Source organism: Hemiscyllium ocellatum, chromosome 4 (assembly GCF_020745735.1).
Source record: "Hemiscyllium ocellatum isolate sHemOce1 chromosome 4, sHemOce1.pat.X.cur, whole genome shotgun sequence".
Taxonomy (NCBI): Eukaryota; Metazoa; Chordata; class Chondrichthyes; order Orectolobiformes; family Hemiscylliidae; genus Hemiscyllium; species Hemiscyllium ocellatum.
This window is the reverse complement of record NC_083404.1, coordinates 40,636,131-40,658,494: the sequence shown is the minus strand read 5'-3', so window position 1 is coordinate 40,658,494 and position 22,364 is coordinate 40,636,131. Positions and strand designations below refer to the sequence as shown.

At 43.5% G+C, this 22,364-nt stretch overlaps 1 protein-coding gene across 2 annotated transcripts in view; it reads left to right on the top strand.

The window, feature by feature from the left end:
* angpt1 (angiopoietin 1) overlaps positions 1-22,364 on the top strand; it is a 278,875-nt gene that overhangs the window by 174,669 nt on the left and 81,842 nt on the right. The window lies entirely within an intron of this gene.

Below are 22,364 nucleotides of genomic sequence, written 5' to 3'. Positions count from 1 at the left end.
AGAATTCACAGAAGTGTTCACATTGACTCAATTAATTTTGTCACACAGAGATAGCATCAGTTAGAAAAAATATCTACTGCAATAGTGGCAGGAAAACAATTGTAACCATGATTGATTCAAGTATTCAACTAATGAGCCACAAGGCATTGGCTAGACCATTAGACTGTCATGTACAATAAAGTCTAAGTGTTTGAGTTGCTGTGGCTCCCTGGACATTTCATTGAGACTCATTCCAGCTGATTGACATGTCAGATAGGAACAAGCATTTCAAATCTTTCTGTTAATAAATACATCCTGGCAACTACTTCCAAAATCCTCAAGCCCAATTACTAGAGAAAGAAAAATTACCATACTTTTTTTGGGCGAAAAGCTAATCTGCTAAAAGCATGTAGTTGGAAAGAGGAAACATTGCCAAGACATCAGAAAAGATGTAGGGCTTTATTTATCAATTGTAAAAAGGAATAGGCTTTGGCTCCAGATGCAGGTTCTGTTTTATTCTTCCAGCCTGGGGCAGACAGTTGGCAGACCAGAGTTTGAACCGAGACATCTGGTATTTTTCTTTCTGACCATTCAACCTTATTATAGCATTTGATAGATACAAGTCTTTATGCAGTGTAATTTCACACTTCCCTTCTTATTGCTGTTACTATTGATTTCAAATACTTTGAGCACTTGTAGAAGTCTTGGAGTGTTCGGACGAAAATTCCATTGTGTTTAAGAATATGTCAATTAACATCAAGTGTAGCCCAGTTCGAATACAGAATAGTAATAGACCTGGCATTCTTTCTCTTAATCTGTTAGATCTCATCATGATGTAGTTCTGCTCCTTTCTTTCCCTTTCTGTCTCATACACAAAATATTACTCAATTTTGGAGCTACAGTTTGTGACTTGGTCATAAATGGAGTTGAAAAATGCCAGTCGTTTTTGGGATTGAGTGTTTTGCTCAATTTCTGCTTAAACCTATTTGCATGTTGCTGATTGTAAAATTTCCCTAAACCAGCACCATCTAACAGTGTTTTGCAAGAACAACTATTTGATTATATTTAAGAATGGTAACTTGGTGTAGGTTAGTCAGTGGGACAGAAAATGAGTTTATGACAGAAATTAAGCTTTTTAAAACCAAAGGTTCTAATCATGTGACTAACCTGAGTTTAAGTTACTGACAGTACTGTAAACAATGCAGAAAAACCATTTACTACTTTTCCTGCAAGAACTGAAATTGTTGGAAACGCTGAGCAGGTCTAACAGCATCTGTAAAGAGAAATCAGAATCAACATTTCAGGTCCAGTGGCCCTTCCTCAGAAGGTTTTCCAGCAGTTTCGGTTCTTGTTTCTGATTTCCAGGATTTGCAGTTATATCAGTTTTTACTGCTTTTGCTGCTTTATAAGTGAATTAGACACTTGATAAGACTTAAAAGATTTTAAAATGTGCCTATTGGTGTCCTTGCACCTGCAAAGAATGTGATTTTTTAATACACTGTTCCATAAATGGCCCAAATTTGATCTGGGCTTCACCATTTTTTGGGGGTGGGGCTGGTTTCAGACATGATTTGTTTTAAAAAGAAGGTGCAAAAGAGGATTTGCATTGTAAGAACCTGCCTTTGAATTCCCATAGTCTTTTGAATTGCTGTGGCTAATTTTGTCAAAATCCAAAGGAACCTCATGGATACTTAGGTTCTCGCAAACTTCCTGTCAGTGCCATGCTTGACTTCCAATTGCCATGGTTCTGTTGCACATTCTGTGCCAACAATTTACAGTATAACCTGGCACACCCATGTTTATAATGGAACATACTAAGCACACACAGTTTGGCTAATGGGTTCTCAGAGTTTTCTCCACATACATTTTTTGAAATCCTTTCATTTTATTCATATATCATTCAAAGCTGAGGCAATCGTAAGTAAGGCATGGCTCTTTTGTCTGTCCCTGGACAAAACAAAAGGGCAAATGTTTTTCTTCTATGGAAACCTATACCTTTCCTCTTTGTCTCACTGTAACTACTGTTAATCCATATGGCATTGGTTAAAATATCACCAGTTAGAAAGGGGTGGTCTATTACTGCAACATCAAAAGCTTGCATTTTCTTCTTGCATTCATCAGGACAGATGCAAGAATGCCAACTTTCAGAGGGAGGAACAATTTATGGTGCATGAGAAAAAGGGGAAAGATTGATTGGCAAATCAACTCCGATGGGTCGAGGTGTTACCTTGTGGACTGCACCAGGAAACTATTATCCCTGTACTCTTGTTTAATTCAACAAAGGCACAATGTGTGGACATATTCCTTTTGCCTGCAGAGAACAGGTCCTGCATAAGGATATGTGTAACTTCTGGCAGATGTAAGTGAGCCACATTGGGAGCTCAACTGGTGATCCTAAATGAATTATTTGCCTAAAGATGTGGTTTCTATCTTATATTTGCGTTTGAACCCAAAGTTACAACAACACACTCACAAAGTGGCTCACTGGCTAGTACTCCACCTCTGATTCAGGAGGCCATCAAGGTCCTAATCTGGAATGTGCAGCACAAAATCTAGGATGCCACTCCCAGTGCAGTGCTGAGTGAGTCCTGAACTGTCAGAGGTGGCTATATTTCACATGAGACATTAAACCGAAACCCCAACAGCCCTCTCAGCTGGCTTATCAGATTCCATGGCACAATTTTGAGAAATACCACGGTGCTCTGGCCAATACTTTTCACTCAATAATTATCAAAACACATTAACTGATCATTTTCTTATTCCGCTTTGGAGGCTTTTGCTATGCAGAAAGTAATTGTCCAACATTTCAACTATGATTGCTCATCAGATGTACTGTTAAGCATCTTTCATCTTATGAAATTTGAAAGAAAATTCTTTAATGGAGGTGCTATCAGCAATCATAATCCTTTTGAACCCGCTCAGTTATCTTGTTTTTGTTGGAATTAAGGAATGCTGCCAACTCCATTCCAATTTTATCACAAAACCCAATACAGCATCTGCTGAGGAAAATTCCCCCAAATGAAGGGAGCGTGCTCAGTTCAAATTCTCACAACAAAATCCTCCCAGCCCAGGAATGATGTTGGCATTGGAGAGAAAGTTGGAGAATTTCTGTACAGTTGGCAGTGAACTGTTTCCTGATTAAGAGAGCAAGAAGAGTCTAATTTTCCAAGAATGTGTTTAATGGTGGGATGAGACACTGAATAGTGAGTAATGAGAGGCCAATTTGCATCAATAAACTTGCATTAAAGTCCTAATTTAACATCGTCATAAATGTTGTCCTCAAGGTAAGTATTTATTGCTTATCCCTAATTACCCTTGTGAAGGGTGAACCACTATCTTGAACTGCTGTCTTTTATGGGGTGTAGCCACATAGCACTGTTAGGGAGGGAATTCCAGAGTTTTGACCCAACAACAGTGAGGAACAGCAGTATAATTCCAAGTCAGGATGGCATCAGCCAGTCTGCAAGATGGGGTTTGTAAAGTGGCAGGAATGACTGATTGCTGTTGCATGCAAAATAGTTTTCAACCATATTATCATCTTTCTAAAAAAAAGTATGCATTCTAAAACATGCTCAATACTTAAACAAATGTGAATTACTATGACCTGACCGTGGGTGAGGTTCCCTATTGTATTACAGTTCCAGACAGGAGAGACTATTAAGCTCCTGAGTGAAGAGGAATGAACTGGCTCCCATTGATTATTCGCCTGCCCCTCGGTTAGCTGCCACACATTGATCTCTTCCCTTTTGGATACCTTTCTCCCAGACCCAAATGAGCCAATATAACTCGGCTTTCTTGTATTTGAATGAAAAGAGTGAGTTTATTAATTACCAAATGCAAGAAACAAATGTAACACAACACACATACGCAAAAATTAGAAATAAGATGTGGATCCCAAAGGATAAAGGTTTAAAACGGAATGCACAGACCAATCTCTGAAAGGTTTGTGAAGAGCAAATGGTTGAAGATTGCAGCCATTGCAGTGGAGGTTATCGGTAACATTGACATTCAGAGTTGAACAGTCAGCTTTGTGATCCTCAGTTTAGCACATAGGATGAATTTCTTGATTTTATGGCCTCTTTCTTTGTCCTAATTTGTTTTTTCAAACCGGTTTGCAGCACTCAGAGTAAGAGAGAGTCATTAACCATCACACACAGAAATTAGAGGATAGTTCTTTGACTGTCTCTTTCAAATACTATTGCTGGGATCTCCCATTACAGCATCTAAGTCTGGAAGTGGGGTGAAAGTGGAATCTCTGCACTTAGAGTTGGAGGGGGAGGATTGGCAGGTGGGGTTTCCTCTCATGATCACATGGTTCTCAGCTCATTATATAGGTGAGTTGCTGTTTGAGCTGAAAGGTGAATATTATAGATCAGGTAACCAGGATCAAAGGTCCCTGATCCTGGTTATTGAAAAACTGGACAGATCTCGACTCATTGTAGGCAGAAGGATCACTCAGACTGTGACATCCCCCAAAGATATCTTAGTCAAAGCAGAAATTAGCTGCTCAGTGATGCCCTATATAGGCTCTGCTCCAGGCCACCCACCAAAAATTGTCTGTCCTTTTCCGCCAGGACCTTGGAGTGCAGGTTCATAGCTCCTTGAAAGTGGAGTCACAGGTAGATAGGATAGTGAAGAAGGTGTTTGGTATGCTTTTCTTTATTGGTCAGAGTATTGAGTACAGGAGTTGGGAGGTCATGTTGCAGCTGTACAGGACATAGGTTAGGCCACTCTTGGAATATTGCGTGCAATTCTGGTCTCCATCCTATCGGAAAGATGTCGTCAAATTTGAAAGGGTTCAGAAAAGATTTACAAGAATGTCGTCAGAGTTGGAGGATCTGAGCTACAGGCTGGAGCTGTTTTCCCTGGAGTGTCGGAGATTGAGGGGTGACCTTATACAGGTTTACAAAATTATGAGGGGCATGGATAGGATAAATAGATAAAGTCTTTTCCCTGGGGTCAGGGAGTCCAGAACTAGACGGCATAGGTTTAGAGTGAGAGGGGAAAGATATAGAAGAGACCTAAGGGGCAACTTTTTCATGCAGAAGGTGGTACGTGTATGGAATGAGCTGCCAGAGGATGTGGTGGAGGCTGGTACAAGTACAACATTTACTAGGCAGTTGGATGGGTATATGAATAGGAAGGGTTTGGAGGGATATGGACCGGGTGCTGGCAGGTGGGACTAAATTGGGTTGGGATATCTGGTCGGCATGGACAGGTTGGACCGAAGGGTCTGTTTCCATGCTGTACATCTCTATGACTCTATGATTGACCATGCCTGTGACACCCAACTCTGTTGCGTCATCCCTAGCCAACTTGTCTGGACTTAGGACAGGCACTCACTGCCATGTCCATCTCCCCACCTTGAGGGGAGGTGGTGGCCTAATGGTATTGTCACTGCACTGTTAAGCAAGAGACCCAAGTAATGCTCTGGAGACCCATCCGCCATTTGGATTCAATACACATCTGGAGTTAAGAGCCTGATAATGACCATGAATCCATTATCGATTGTCAGGAACAAAGCCCATCTGGTTCACTAATGTCCTTTAGGGAAGGAAGCTGCCATTCTTACCTGGTCTGGCCTACATGTGACTTCAAACCCACAGTAATGTGCCTGATTTTTGACAATTAGGGATGGGCAATAAGTGCAGGTACAGCTATCGATGCTCTCATCCCATGAATGAATTAAAAAACGCTATGGATGGACAGTATCCGCCCTTCCTCAGATAATGGTCCTCCTTCCCTCGCTCATCACTCCAGAGCTGCCATTGCTCCACCTTGCACCAAGGCGACAGCTAGTCTCCTCCCACGCGTTGCCTTCCCTCCACTTGGTCAACATACAGCACAACCTAAATATTCACACTGACTCCAGGTCATATCACTATAAGAAAGTAGCAAGCACTTACTCAAAGGTCTGGGGACAGGTCACGGTCACCCGTTGCCCACCTCTGATACACAGTCGGGTTTCTGAAGGCATGGATTTCTCCATAAGCGAGAACTTATTTGGGACAGGCCATTCCATTCTGACAAGTTGTGGCTTAATTGAGATGCAAATGCTGGCAGAAAGTAATAAGGAGAATAATTTAAATTTTAGAGATATTTAAAATCACCAAGCAGAATTTCAACTACCTGCTGGAATGAGATTGAGCAGTTCAAATAGTTCCCTTTCTGGTTCACATGAGTTGACGTTGTCCTAACTGTTATCATCTTGTCAAAATTGTTAAATTATGAGCTTTAACTTTCTGTGGTGGGTGTTGCATAATTAATGCCTCAATAAGTTCGTAAAAGATTGAGAGCGAAAGACTGTTTGCTGGGACCACAGACACATCACACACACACACACACACACACACACACACACACACACACACACACACACACACACACACACACACACACACACACACACACACCCCTAGCTACCCACATACATTGATTGGGAGATGCTGGTGTTAGACTGGGGTGTACACAGTTAACCTGTGGGTAACTGTGTACCCACATACCTACTTGTTTGTGGGGAGTGAATGGACAAGAAGTTCTGGGGAAACAAAGTGATGATTTCAGACTGACTCAATCGCCCAGGTATTTGGAAGCCTCAGATTCTTCAATAGAAAGTAACATATTTTTGTTTTATCTGATTGTTCTCAATGCAGCTCTTCCATTTGTATCTCATAAAGAAAACATAGGAAAAGTGAACTAATAGCCTTTTCCCTCCTCGTGACCATTTATGTTTAAAATGCAGCAAAGTTATATAAGAGGTAATGTGGTCCTCTCAATGTGGCACCAACCATGTCCCACATTGTCCTCAGTAGAAGTGGTTTTCACACAGACACCCATCACCCTCAATGAACCATTGATAGTGCAATGACTCTATCTTAAACATAGTAATATCTGGATTACTCCTGGTGCTGCGAATTAGTGAGGGTAGGAATAGGAGGATAGAGCAGATGAATGCATGGCTGAGGAGCTGGTGTATGGGAGAAGGATTTACATTTTTGGATCATTGGAATCTCTTCTGGGGTAGAAGTGACCTGTGCAAGAAGGACGGATTGCACCTGAATTGGAAGGGGACTAATATACTGGCGAGGAGACTTGCTAGAGTTGCTCGGGAGAATTTAAACGAGTAAGGTGAGGGAGGGGGGAGTGGCGTTGGGACCAAGGGAGATACTGAGGAAAGAGAACAGTCTGAGACTGGTACAGGTGAGAAAAGAAGAGAGTCAAACAGTCAGGACAGGCAGGAACAAAGTAGAGAACAAGGTAGGACTGATAAATTAAATTGCATTTATTTTAATGCAAGGGTCCTAACAGGGAAGGCAGATGAACTCAGGGCATGGTTAGGAACATGGGACTGGGATATCATAGCAATTACAGAAACATGGCGCAGGGATGGATAGGACTGGCAGCTTAATGTTCCAGGATACAAATGCCACAGGAAAGACAGGAAGGGAGGCAAAAGAGAAGAAGGGGAGTGATATTTTTGATAAGGGGTAGCATTACAGCTGTACTGAGGGAGGATATTCCCGAAAATACATCCAGGGAAATTATTTGGATGGAACTGAGATATAAGAAAGGGATGATCACCTTATTGGGATATTATTATAGACCCCCTAATAGTCAGTAGGAAATTGAGAAACAAATTTGAAGGAGATCTCAGTTATCTGTAAGAATAATAGGATGGTTATGGTAGGGGATTTTAACTTTCCAAATATAGACTGGGACTGCCATAGTGTTAAGGATTTAGATGGAGAGGAATTTGTTAAGTGTGCACAAGAAAAAATTCTGATTCAGTATGTGGATGTACCTCCCAGAGAAGGTGCAAAACTTGACCTACTCTTGGGAAATAAGGCAGGGCAGGTGACTGAGGTGTCATTGGGGGAACACTTTGGAGCCAGTGACCATAATTTTATTAGTTTTAAAATATTGATGGAAAAGGATAGACCAGATCTAAAAGTTGAAGTTCTAAATTGGAGGAAGGCTAATTTTGACAGTATTAGACAAGAACTTTCAAAAGCTGATTAGGGGCAGTTGTTTGCAGGTAAAGGGATGGCTAGAAAATAGGAAGCCTTCAGAAATGAGATAACGAGAGTCCAGAGAAAGTATATTCCTGTCAGGGTGAAAGGGAAGGCTGTTAACTATAGGGAATGCTGGATGACTAAAGAAATTGAGGGTTTGGTTAAGAAAAAGAAGGAAGCATATGTCAGGTATAGACAGGATAGATCGAGTGTATCCTTAGGAGAGTATAAAGGCAGTAGGAGTATACTTAAGAGGGTAATCAGGAGGGCAAAAAGGAGACATGAAATAGCTTTGGCAAATAGAGTTGTGGAAAATCCAAAGATTTTTACAAATACATGAAGGACAAAAGGGTAACTAGGGAGAGAGTAGGGCCCCTCAAAGATCTGCAAGGCGGCCTTTGTGTGGAGCTGCAGGAGATGGGGGAGATACTAAACGAGTATTTTGCATCAGTGTTTACTGTGGAAAAGGACAGGGAAGATATAGAATGTAGGGAAATAGATAGTGACATCTTGAAAACTGTCCATATTACAGAGGAGGAAGTGCTGGATGTCTTGAAACACATAAAAGTGGATAAGTCCCCAGGACCTGATCAAGAGTACCCCTAGAACTCCGCAGGAAGATAAGGAAATGATCAGCCTCTTGCTGAGATATTTGTGTCATCGATAGTCACAGGTGAGGTGCCGGAAGATTGGAGGTTGGCTAACGCGGTGCCACTATTTAAGAAAGATGGTAAGGACAAGCCAGGGAATTATAGACCAGTGAGCCTGATGTCGGTGGTGGGCAAGTTGTTGGAAGGAATCCTGAGGGACAGGATGTACATGTATTTGGAAAGGCAAGGACCGATTAGGGATAGTCAACATCGCTTTGTGCATGGGAAATCATGTCTCATGAACTTGAAGAAGTAACAAAGAAGATTGATGAGGGCAGAGCAGTAGATGTGATCTTATATGGACTTCAGTAAGGCGTTCAACAAGGTTCCCCATGGGAGACTGGTTGGCAAGGTTAGATCTCATGGAATACAGGGAGAACTAGCCATTTGGATACAGAATTGGTTGAAAAGTAGAAGAACTGAAAATGTGTTGCTGGAAAGGCGCAGCAGGTCAGGCAGCATCCAAGGAGCAGGAGAATCGACGTTTCGGGCATGAGCCCTTCTTCAGGAATTCAGTATTGAGTACAGGAGTTGGGAGGTCATGTTGCGGCTGTACAGGACATTGGTTAGGCCATTGTTGGAATATTGCATGTAATTCTGGTTCTAATTCGGAACAATGTTGTGAAACTTGAAAGGATTTAGAAAAGATTTACAAGGATGTTGCCAGGGTTGGAGGATTTGAGCTACAGGGAGAAGCTGAACAGGCTGGGGCTGTTTTCCCTGGAGCGTCGGAGGCTGAGGGGTGGCTTTATTGAGGTTTATAAAATCATGAGGCGCACGGCAAGGATAAATAGAGAAAGTCTCTTCCTTGTAGTGGGTGAGTTTAGAACTACAAGACATAGGTTTAGGGTGAGAGGGGAAAGATATAAAAAGGACCTAAGGGGCAATTTTTTCACACAGATGGTGGTACGTGTCTGGAATGAGCTGCCAGAGGAAGTGGTGAAGGCTGGTACAATTTAAAAGGCATTTGGATGGGTATATGAATAGGATGGGTTTGGAGGGATATGGGATGGGTCTGCCAGATGGGACTAGATTGGGACGGGTTATCTGGTTGGCATAGGTGAGTTGGATTGAAGGGTCTATTTCTGTGCTGTTTATCTCTATGACTCTGTAACTGACACTGAGGGAGTTGAGCTGGGTTTGGATTGACTGCTAGTATATTTTGCACTGTTATTCAAGAAGGGAGCAAGAGGTAAACCAGGAAACTACAGGCCAGTCAGCCTAACTTCAGCAATGGGGAAACTGTTGGAAGCAATTCTAAGGGACAGAATTAATCTGCACTTGGAGAGGCAGGGATAAATCAAGAATTGTCAGCATGGTTTTGTTAAGGGAAGGTCACTTCTGACCAACTTGATTGTATTTTTTTTGAAGAAGTGTGTAGATGAGGACGATGCATTCGACATACTTTACTTGCACTTCAGCAAGATAAAGTTCAGCATATCTGGTTGGGTTGGATCGAAGGGTCTGTTTCCATGCTGTATATCTCTATGAGAGATTAAAATCAAAGTAAAGAGCCCATAGGATCGAAGGAAATTTGGCTAATTTGATCCAGAATTGGCTGAGTGTCAGGAAGTAGAAGGTGATGGTTGAGGATGGTCTTGTGGATGGAAGTCTCTGTCTCTGGGGTCCCACAGGGGTCATTGTTGAGGGCTCTTGCTGTTTGTGACATATATAACTGATTTAAACTTGAATGTGAAAGGTTGATCAGTCAAGATCACAGATGATACAAATATTGGTGGGATGGGAACTAGTGAGGAGGCTAGCCTTAGAATACAGGGTGATCTAGATAGGCCGGTCAGATGAGCTAATCAGTGGGCAGAATGTTTCAGATAACATCTCTGGGACTCCCGCATCAACCAACCCCACCATCCCATGGCCGAACACTTCAACTCCCCCTCCCACTTTGCCAAAGACATGCAGGCCATGGGCCTCCTCCATCGCCAAATCCTCACCACCCAACAGCTGGAGGATGAACGTCTCATCTTCTGCCTTGGGACCCTCCAACCACATGGGATCAATGTGGACTTCACCAGTTTCCTCATCTTCCTTCCCTCAAGGCCTGTCCTAGCTGTCCATTTTCCTTCCCACCTGTCCGCATCACCCTCCTCTCCGACCTATCACCCTTACCCCCACCTTCATCTACCTTTCGCACTCTCAGCTACCCTCTCTCCAGCCTCACCCCTCCCATTTATCTCTCCACCCCTGTGGCTCACAAGCCTCATTCCTGATGAAGGGCTTTTGCCCGAAACGTCGGTTCTCCTGCTATTCGGATGCTGCCTGACCTGCTGTGCTTTTCCAGCACCACACTCTTGACCTATGATGTGCCACCTCTCTGAAGCCTTTCATAGAATAAAATAGAATAGAACAGAATAGGATCCCTACATTGTGGATGCTGGCCATTTGACTCATCAAATCCACACTGACCCTCTGTAGAGCATCCCACCCAGACCCACCCCTCTACCCTCTCCCTGCAACCCTGTATTTCTCTTGGCTAATCCACCTAGCCAGCGCATCCCTGGACATTTCCAAGCAATTTAGTGGTCAATCCACCTAATCTGCATGTCTTTGGACTCTATCAGAAAACTAGAACACCCAGAGGAAACCCACACAGGCACAATTGACCCATGACCATGAGCAGTTACTCATGACATCAGGACAGCTGTTGTCCCCTTGCTTGCCTTCATTTGAAAGACGTTGCCCTTCCTTTTCAATCTGCAAATTCCCTGGAGACTGAATAGATCTGAGGGCAGTATGGCACTTGATAAATCTCTGACATTAACTCATTAGGAGTAGCATGACCTCAGTTATTCTTATACCTTTCCCTTTGTTTTCACATTTGTAAAAGGCTAGTTAACACTATACATAGGGAATGTAAATTATGAAATATCAAAATAATTCAATTTTAAAGAGGACTGCAGTTTCTGACACCATCTGTGTTTAACACTGAATACCTGTTCCTAGGCCCCATAGATTTGTATCACTGATCATCCTGATCCTGGAATTTAAACTCTGGTCTCCAGAACCAGGAACCAATGGTCAGGAGAAAGTGAGGACTGCAGATGCTGGAGATCAGAGCTGAAAATGTGTTGCTGGAAAAGCGCAGCAGGTTAGGCGGCATCCAAGGAGCAGGAGAATCGACGTTTTGGGCATGAGCCCTTCTTCAGGAATGAGGAGGGTGTGCCAAGCGGGTTTAGATAAAAGGTAGGGAGGAGGGACTTGGGGGAAGGGTGTTGGGAATATGATAGGTGTAAGGAGGTTAAGAGGAGGGTGATAGGCCGGACAGGGGGTGGGGCGGAGAGGTCGGGAAGAAGATTGCAGGTCAAGAAGGTGGTGCTGAGTCTGAGGGTTGGGACTGAGGTAAGGTGGGGGGAGGGGAAATGAGGAAACTGGAGAAATCTGAGTTCATCCCTTGTGGTTGGAGGGTTTCTAGGCGGAAGATGAGGCACTTTTCCTCCAGGCATCGTGTTGCTATGGTGGGGCTGGAGGAGGCCAAGGACCTGCATGTCCTTGGTTCCTGAGGAAGGGCTCATGCCCGAAACGTCGACTCTCCTGCTCCTTGGGTGCTGCCTGACCTGCTGCGCTTTTCCAGGAACACATTTTCAGCACCAATGGTCAGGAGCCTATCAACTTAAAGACAGGAGTTACTACGCCACCTCAGCATCCATGTGTAAGAAACAGGGTAAATCAATAAGCACTCCTGATCAGTCCGATTCATTATTCAGCTATCTTTTCCTCCTCAGATGTTCATTTAGGTATAGAGTAAGGACTGACAGTAATGAGCTGAGATGCCTGTATAGCCAAATATAATCAGTCTCTTGAGTTGAAGTTCAGGAGGGCGCAGGTAAAGCCATGTGCAGTAAACTGTTCCAGAGGTTGGGAGTGCTAAGAAAAATGGACAGAAAACAGGAAATGCCTTGGATGAGGCAGAGTTTGAATTCCTGTACCAATTGGGAGAAAGTGAGGACTACAGATGCTGGAGATCAGAGCTGAAAATGTGTTGCTAGAAAAGCGCAGCAGGTCAGGCAGCATCCAATGAGCAGTAGAATCGACGTTTTGGGCATGCGCCCTTCTTCAGGAATGAGGAGGGTGTGCCAAGCAGGCTAAGATAAAAGGTGGGGAGGAGGGACTTGGGGGAGGGGCGTCAGGAATACGATAGGTGGAAGGAGGTTATGGTGAGGGTGATAGGCCGGGGAAAAGGTGGGGGCAGAGAGGTCGGGAAGAAGATTACAGGTCAAGAAGGCAGTGCTGAGTCTGAGACAAGGTGGGGGGAGGGGAAATGAGGAAACTGGAGAAATCTGAGTTCATACCTTGTGGTAGGAGGGTTCCGAGGCAGAAGATGAGGCGCTCTTTCTCCAAGTGTCGTGTTGCCATGGTCTGGCGATGGAGGTGGCCAAGGACCTGCATGTCCTTGGCGGAGTGGGAGGGGGAATTAAAGTGTTCAGGACGGGGCGGTTGGGTTGGTTGGTGCAGGTGTCCAGAGGTGTTCTCTGAAACATTCTGCAAGTAGGTGGCCTGTCTCCCTAATGTAGAGGAGGCCACATTGGGTACAGCGGATGCAGTAAATGATGTGTGTGGAGGTGCAGGTGAATTTCTGACAGATATGGAAGGCTCCCTTGGGGCCTTGGAGGGAAGTAAAGGAGGAGGTGTGGGCGCAAGTTCTGCATTTCTTGTGGTTGCAGGGGAAGGTGCCAGGAGTGGAGGTTGGGTTGGTGGGGGGTGTGGATTTGATGAGGGAGTCACGGAGGGAGTAATCTTTCCAGAACGCTGATAGGGGAGGGGAGGGAAATATATCCCTGGTGGTGGGGTCTGTTTGGAGGTGGCAGAAATGACGAAGGATGATACGATGTATCTGCAGGTTGGTGGGGTGGTAGGTGAGGACCAGTGGGGTTCTGTCCTGGTGGCGATTGGAGGGGCGGGGTTCAAGGGCGGAGGAGCAGGAAGTGGAGGAGATGCGGTGGAGAGCATCGTCAACCACGTCTGAGGGAAAATTGCGGTCTTTGAAGAAGGAGGCCATCTGGGTTGTTCGGTAGTGGAATTGGTCCTCCTGGGAGCAGATGTGGCGAAGGCAAAGGAATTGGGAATATGGGATGGCCTTTTACCTAGATTACACTTCCTCCCACCTTGCCCCCTGTAAAAACGCCATCCGCCCTTGAACCCCGCCCCTCCAATCGCCACCAGGACAGAACCCCACTGGTCTTCACCTACCATCCCACCAACCTCCAGATACATCATATCATCCTTCGTCATTTCCTCCACCTCCAAACAGACCCCACCACCAAGGATATATTTCCCTCCCCACCCCTATCAGCGTTCCGCGACTCCCTCGTCAGATCCACACCCCCCACCAACCTAACCTCCACTCCTGGCACCTTCCCCTGCAACCGCAAGAAATGCAAAACTTGCGCCCACACCTCCTCCCTTACTTCCCTCCAAGGCCCCAAGGGAGCCTTCCATATCTGTCAGAAATTCACCTGCACCTCCATAACATCATTTACTGCATCTGCTGCACCCGATGTGGCCTCCACTACATTGGGGAGACAGGCCGCCTACTTGCGGAACGTTTCAGAGAACACCTCTGGGACACCCGCACCAACCAACCCAACCGCCCCATGGCTGAACACTTTAACTCCCCCTCCCACTCCACCAAGGACATGCAGGTCCTTGGCCTCCTCCATCGCCAGACCATGGCAACACGACACCTGGAGGAAGAGTGCCTCATCTTCCGCCTAGGAACCCTCCAGCCACAAGGGATGAATGCAGATTTCTTCAGCTCCTCCCCCCACCTTTTGTCAGTCCTAACCCTGGGACTCAGCACCATCTTCTTGACCTGTACTCTTCTTCCTGACCTCTCCGTCCCCACCCCCTCCCTGGCCTATCACCCTCACCTTAACCTCCTTCCACCTTTCGCATTCCCAACGCCCCTCCCCCAAGTCCCTCCTCCCTACCTTTTATCTTAGCCTGCTTGGCACACTTTCCTCATTCCTGAAGAAGGGCTCATGCCCGAAACGCCGATTCTCCTGCTCCTTTGATGCTGCCTGACCTGCTGTGCTTTTCCAGCAACACATTTGTAAGCTTCCTGTACAGATTGTATTGCAAAGCTGGAAGACTGTGGATTCTGGAGTAAACTTCAGTAAATGAAATAGAATGGCAAATGCTTCCATTTGGCTGCAATACCTTTGCAATGAATTACTCCTGCACCTTTGACCTCACCCAGGAGAGAAACTGCTAATTCTGGGAAATGCTGACATTTCAAAGCTTGATAAATGACTGGCTCTGTGCTTTCTGATCATCGAGGGTCACATAGGTTTGGAATATTTGTTTGAATTAAAGCGCTAGTTTATTTCTAATCACAAACTGATTTATCGTCACATGAACAATTGATTAATTATTTATGAAATGACATTGGTCATTTTTACTAATATCAACAGTATTACTTCAGGCAAGTCTATCCTCTCCTTGTTTTTCCCACATCCTGTCTGTTATTTAGAGCCGGGTGATTTACAACTATAGTAAATACAATGCAAACAGTGTAGAGTCAATATTGAACATTAGATTGCAGTATCACGAAGGAGGGAAATGCCACAATCATCACTCCTGGGAAACATCTTGCCACGATTGGATTATTTTCTTGGCCATTAGAAATTTACAGCACCAATATTTACTTTTGATGATTCAACTTTGGAACAATCTCAATCTTCACAGCTTTTAAACAAGGGCTTACTAAATAATAGGGTTGCTTCCTTCCTCATTTTTCACTAGTTTGTTCAGTGGGTAACCTTCACAGCTTGGAGTCAGATGGTCCAAGTTCCATTTCAGAGGCTTGAGCACACAATCTAGGCTGTGACTGCCAATGCCGTCTTGGAGGAATGTTCCATTGTATTTTGGGAAAGATGTTAAACCCAAGACAGGTTGTTTGCCTTTCAGGAAGGTGTAAAAGATCCCATTATTGAAGAAATTGTCCCTGGCCAATATTCACCCCTCAATCAACATCACCAGAAACAGATGAATTAGTCAGCTTTTGCATTTCCCCCAACTAAATTTCTGTAAAATTGAAGCAGTGGTGTTTGGCTCTCACTACAAACTCTATTCCCTAGTCACTGACTATCCCTCTCCCTGTGCACTAGCTGCAAAGGCCCATGTGCGACTTTGGTGCACTATTAAACTTAAGATGAACTCTAGCCCACACAATCAGGCCATCTCTAAGCATGGCTGTTTCCACATCCATAAAGGGTTAGCAACTCAGAGTTAAGCAATTCCAGGAGAAAGTTTTCTCGGAACATGCTGATGTTATGAATTGACCTCTTTGACTTGCCATTCCCACATCCATGCACAGTAACACTGCCCTTCATTATTTTATTGTAGGTGAAAGGAGTGTCCATAGTGTCCATATCACCAATGTATGTAATGTGAAAGATAATGAAAAATACACAAAAGGTAAAGCAATAAGACACCAGATTTCTTTCTAGTCACATCATTTATTCTGCAAGTTAACCTTAAACTTTTCAGTATGGAACTTTGGTCAGGGCTGCAGCAGAGTACCTTTAACCTCAGTGTTTGGCTTCTCGATTGGCCTCCCTTGTTCTCTAACTTGTCTCTGTCTCTCATCACTTTGGAAGGTGATGGCCTAGTTGTATCACTAGACTATTAATCTAGAAATTTAGTTAATGTTCTGGGGACCCAGGTTCGAATCCTGCCATGGCGGATGTTGAAATTTGAATTCAAATAAAAATCTGGAATTCAGAGTCGAACAATGACCATGAAATCATTGTCAATTATCGGGGAAAAACCTATCTGTTCACTAATGTCCTTTAGGGGAGGAAACTGCCATCCTTATCTGAACTGGCCTACATGTGACTCCAGACCCACAGCAATGTGATTGACTCTTAACTGCCCTGTGGGCAATTAGGGATGGGTACTAAATGCTGGCCCGACTAGTGATGCCCATAACCCATGAATCAATAACAAAAAACTTGAGGTTCTCTCAGTTTCAGGCTCAGCAACAGGGTGGAAGCCAGGCGATGCAGCAATGAATGCAGTGTGCTTACACCTTCACAACATGAACATTGTGTGTCATTGTCCTGCAGCTGTAGGCAGATGCAGCCTATAAATACAATCACCTTTCAGGGAAGTGCATTCTGCTGCCACCAGCATTTTGAGGATGAATCCCCTCATGTCCCAGCCTTTCTGGAGGTTTGACAAGCTTACCTCCAAAACATCTCCCTTGGCGTTTACCTCAACCCACCTGCTGCTGAAACCCACATCCTTGCCTTTCATAACTCTGGCCTTGACTATTCCAATATGCTGCTGGCCAGCCTCACACATTCTGCTCTCTGGGAACTCCAACTTGCTGCCTGTGCCCAAACTTGCACCAAAGCCTGTTCATCCATCGTCCCATGATTACTGACTTACATCTGTCACCACAATTTTCATCCTTATTTTCAAATACCTCCATGGTCTTATGCTTATCCCCCGCTCCACATAATCTGGCCGCACAAATCTTCAAGATCTCTGCGTTCCTCTGAATCTGAGCACCCCAAATTTTAACCATTCCACGATTTGTGACCATGCCCTCCCCTGATGGACTCAAAACTCTACCATTCCTCCCCTTAGTCTTTCTGTCCCTCTGCCTGTCTTTTCCTCCTTGAAGAGTTTACATAAAACCTACCCCTTTGACCAAGTTTTGATCATCTGCTTTTGTGTGGGTAGTGTCAAATTTTGTTTTATAATCCCCCCGAGAATGTCCCATGAGAAGTTTTACCGTATTAAAGGTACTAATTAAATTGCTCGGCTAGCATTTATTGCCTGTTTGCAATTGCCCAGAGGGCAGTTCAGAGACAACCACTTTGCTGTGGGTCTGGAGTCACATGTAGGTCAGACCAGGTATGGTCCTTCCTAAAGTTTCCTTCCCTAAAGGACATTAGTGAACCAGATGGGTTTTTCCTCAATAATCGACAATTATTTCATGGTCGCCGTTAATTCCAGATCTTTATTAAGTTCACATGCATGTTGTTGCTGTTTTTGGAATCATACAATGCAAATTGCCACATTTCCTATGTTACAAGAGTGACTACAAAAAATGCTTAGTTACCCGAAGAAATACATAGCAATGTCCCACATTTGTAAAGGACACTGGAAGAAAACATACATTACTTCTTATTTCAACAGTTTGTTGTCAGTTTTAAATTAACGTTTATTTCTTAAATCAAAGTTGTTTGTACATCCTCTTCTTTCCTTTGTTTAAGAAAATAAGATTTATCCTGTGTTGCCTGTTACATCTGTTCTCAAACTTTTGTTGGTGCACAGATCATACTGATGTTTGTTGTGGAATTTTAAGTTAACCAGCTCAGTTAATATGTGTGACTGGCACGAGATTATCCTTGTGCCCCGCTACATGTAATAATTTCCAGCCAGTGTCCTGAATTTTAAATGGCTGTAGTTTGGATTTAGTGTGTGTGACAAGCCCTATACAGTCTGCGAAAACATGTTTGATGTTTTTTAATGTGGTTGCAAATGTTCATGGTCTGTAGAAAAGTCCCTCATTCATTCCATTCAAGCCCAAAGACTGACACTTAAAACCACACAATCTTCTCAATCCTCCCCCTCGTCTTCCTCCTTAACCTTGTCCTGGTTCATCTCTGGCATGATGATCGGTGCTGCTCCCTTCACTACTTCAAAAGCAGCCGTTTTGAAAAACTCCACTCCCCAAAGACCTTTCATTTGAGAGTAAATGTTCTCTCTTTCAACTCTTTGTTTTTCCAAGAAACTGGCCTCTCCGTATGCTTCAGCGTTTGGTGATATTGTGCGCTGTCCTTACCTCAGCAGCAGAAATTCCTGTTCTCCCTGAAAATTCCTGTCCTTTGCCAACATTTAAAGCAAAACTTTCATGTTGAATTTTCTTATATTCCTCAATTGTTTTCTCTTTATTGCCCCAGGTGTGTCAGTTGGTTATAATCAGTGGCTAATGTGGAATACACTTCAAATGAACAGTGTGTCTACAAACATATGTAGATGGTATGCTGGTCAATAAGTATAATGGCTACCAATTAGCTTTCGTCCAATACATGAAAGAGTAGCTAGCTTGATGCACTGTACATGTGGTTTACTTCTTCCTTGCTTTTTAGTTTCTGGTTAAATCAAAAAGAAAGAATTGCATTTCTGTAGCACCTTTCATAGCCTCAGTATGTCCCATAGCAGTAGTGCAATAATGCAGGTCCTATAAACAAGAATAGGAAAATGACCAGATAATGTTTTTATTTAATGAAGTTTGTTATAGTGTTAATATAGTGTTAGGGCACTGAGAAAAAATTCTTTGCTCTTCTGAAAAATAGTAGATAAGGGATCTTTTACATCCACCAAAGTAGCAAATAGCACCTTGGTTTAATAGTTCACATGAGAGTCAGCACTTCTGACAGAGCAGCACTCCCTCAGCAGGTGATATCTCTGTTAATGTGCATCTCTATTTCTCATCTTTGTTCAGGCAATACAGTTGACACTTTTGGTGACTGTGCTGGCGATTCAGAGTGAATGGCTTTGATTCACAATGAAAGATTCTAATCTTTTAGCATTTGTGGTCCAAAATTTGAATAGGCAGCTGATGCGCAATGTGCTGAGAGTCACGTTACAGCTGACACAACGTATTAAATGGAACAAGGTTCAATCCAAACTCTTCCATTCACACTAGCTACCTCCTACTGTGAGCAATCACTGTTAGCTTGCCTTTGGTTCTGAGGTTGTTTTAACTAACTGAGCACAGGGACTTGTAGTGAACATGAGTTTTACAAGTGGTTCAGGCAAACACTGTCAACTTCATTATGTTTGGTACAATGGAAAATGCGCAGTTCATAAACCAACTGTTGCATTATCACCAGCCTCAATTACAGATAACTGGATGTGTTCCAGCTATTTTAATAAGATACGATAGGGCTCCTTTTTTTTGGTTTTCTGGTTTTCTGAGAACACTGAAGTGGAATAGTTGAAAATTCATCCAGGTTTCACCAAGAAACTCATTCAGAGACAACACGCGCTAGGTCCTGGTCACTTATGTTGTCATTCACTTACATTGTATCCCACTCTGGCAACATTGCTTTTAAAAATCACACACATGGGAGGAAATTTTAAAATTCTCATGTTTTCAAATCCGTCCTTGACCTTTGCCCTTCCGTATAATCTCTTCCAGTCCCACAGCTCTCCAAGATGTTGGCATTCCTCCAGTCTGGCCTGCTATGCATCACCCAAGTACCATTCCTCCATTCATGCCTTCAGCTGCCTAGACTCTAAATTCTAGAATTCCTTTCCAGTCCTCTCAACTTCTGTCTCCCCTTTAGGTGGTAGATATCATGACAGGCTTTGAGCTGCGATTCTGGATTGTTAATCCAGTGTGATCATGACACTACTGGTGATTGACTTGGTGATTGACTCTGCAGCGTCCTCTGGTGACTGTGCAATTGTATCAAACTTACTGCAGGGAATCACCAATTGGACAGGCAGTTGTTCAAGAAGACAGCTCACTGCCACCTTCTGGGCAATTAGGGATGGGCAATAAATGCCAACCTTGCCAGCGATGAGCAGATCCTGTGAATGAATGTGGAAAGTGGCAGAAGAGAGGGATAGAATTGTGTAGCATCTTCTGTGCAGAATGCGGCCATTACTTAGTCAGCATATATTTAGGTGGAGCTGTCATTCCCCTACAAAATCAAAATACTTCAGGTGCAGTAAGTCCAAACTAAGAATAAACAGTGCTGAAAGTACTCAGCAGGTCTGGAGAGAGAAACAGAATGAACATTTCAGGTCAGAATTAGCCTTTCAGTGGAACAGCATATTATTCTTCTGTTATTCTGCTGTTCACCATAATGAACAACTACCACTAATTATAGAGCAGCTAGTGCCAGTGGCAAGAGTGAAAAATAGAATTGGACTATCCCAAAGTGGGAATGAAAACTTGTCAAGAATTCTGTATGATGTTAGCTATAACTGTATTGAGAGATAAATAGTGCTTGGCTTTGTAATAAAGAATAGTTATTATGGTTTTGTGTACTCGGGTTAAACACTAAGCATCCTGAATAACATCTCAAAATCCCTCCACCCTGATTTTTCATTGTTGACGCAAGGCTATTATTTTGTTTTCCTTGATGATTCCTGAAGGGCACAGAAAAAATAATTCATATGCTAACTATCATTCAGGAGGGAATGTTCATGAGCTGGCACACTATCTTTCTCTATTTCACGAGTCTTTTACACTGAATTTCCTTCTGGTTAATTGTAGAAAGGGGACAGGAGCTGTAGAATTGGACTGTGTCCTATTAAAATTGTTCTGTGGTAAGGTTTTCACAGAACAATACCCCTCAGAAACAGTCTGAGGACAGGAATACAGAAAGACCTTCAAACCCATCTTGTTCTGACAAGTTTTGAGACGATTTGTAGCTCATGTTGAGGTTCTGGATGTAGGCTTGCTCGCTGAGCTGGAAGGTTTGTTTTCAGATGTTTTGTCACTATACTAGGTACATCATCAGTGAGCCTCCGGATGAAGAACTGGTGGCATGACCCACTTTTTATTTATGTGTTTGTTTCTTTGGGTTGGTGATGTCATTTTCTGTGGTGACATAATTTCCTGTGGTGATGCCATTTCCTGTTCTTTTTCTCAAGGGGTGGTAAATGGGATCCAAGTCAACGTGTTTGTTGATAGAGTTTTGGTTGGAATGCCATGCTTCTAGGAATTCTCGCGTGTGTCTCTGTTTGGCTTGTCCTCGGACGGATGTGCTGTCCCAGTTGAAGTGGTCCCACCCACAAACTCACCAAGACACTAAAACAGCAGCTAAAGAACTTGAAAGACCCTATACAGACAGCAAGCAAAACTAAATACCGTGCAAGAACTATAACAAGCACTATGTTGGACAAACAAGCAAAAAACTAGCCACTAGGATACATGAACATTAACTAGCCACAAAAAGACATGACCCTCTCTCACTAGTATCTTCACATATGGATGAGGAAGGACACCACTTCAACTGGGACAACACATCCATCCTAGGACAAACCAAACAGAGACATGCATGATAATTCCTCGGAGCAGGCATTCCAACCAGAACTCTATCAACAAGCACATTGACTTCGATCCCATTTACCACCTCCTGAGAAAAAGAACAGGAAATAACATCACCACAGAAAATTACATCACCAACCAAGGAAACCTAAACACATAAATAAAAAGCGGGCCATGCCACCAGTGCTTCCTCCAGAGGCTCACTGATGATGTTACCCAGAATGGTGACGAAACGTCTAAAAACAAACCTTCCAGCTCAGCGAGCAAACCTACATCCAGAACATCAACTTTTTAAAATTTCTATATTCTTGGTGTCAGGCTATGCACAGTGGGTATCCCTCTTACCAATTTGACAGCCAAAATCCCAGCCAACATCCCCAGTGCTAGGACAGTGCTGCACCATCAGATAAGATATTACACTAATACCATTTGTCTTCTCTCAGATAGCTACAAAGATCCCACAGCTTTGTATTGAAGGTGTTTTCTTTCATGTCCCAACTGATATCTATCCTTCAATTAACGTCCTTAAAGTCTGGTCATTATCACATGGTGTGGGATCTTGTTGCATGCAATTTGGCTGAAGTGTTTCCCAAACTACAATGGTGACTACCACTTCAAAAGTGCTTAATTGACTTAAAACAGTTTGGGATGTCCTGAGGTTGTAAAAGGTGCTATACAAATGCA